This window comes from Rhea americana, unplaced genomic scaffold (genome assembly GCF_003343005.1).
Source record: "Rhea americana isolate MKP2758 unplaced genomic scaffold, rheAme1 scaffold_81, whole genome shotgun sequence".
Lineage (NCBI taxonomy): Eukaryota > Metazoa > Chordata > Aves > Rheiformes > Rheidae > Rhea > Rhea americana.
Window position 1 is genome coordinate 1,196,335 of NW_028186990.1, and position 386 is coordinate 1,196,720.

Here is a 386-nt window from a genome sequence, read left to right on the forward strand (position 1 = left end):
GGGCGGCGGCGGCGCTGCCGCGGCAGCGGTGTCCTCCCGGCGGAGCCACCCGCGCCCGCCCTCGCCCGGAGCCCCGCAGCCGCCCGGGTGCCCCCGCCTGAGGGGGGTTGGGGCGGCGTGCGGCGGGGTCGAGCCGCGCTGGGCGGCTCTGGTCCGAGGGGTTCTCGGAGGTGCCTCCTCGGTGCGCGGGCGCTTCGGAGCGCAGCCGGTGCCCGACGGGGGCGGGGGGGAGTGTGCGAGCGCCCGTCACCGACAGGCCCTCCCAGAAAGACCCCGTCCCTCCTGCGCGCCGTCGGCTGAGCCGAGGAGCCGCGTACTCGCCTCGTTTCTCTGCGCCAACTGACGCAAGTTCTCACCCTTTCCCGCGGTTGCGGAAGGCGAACGAA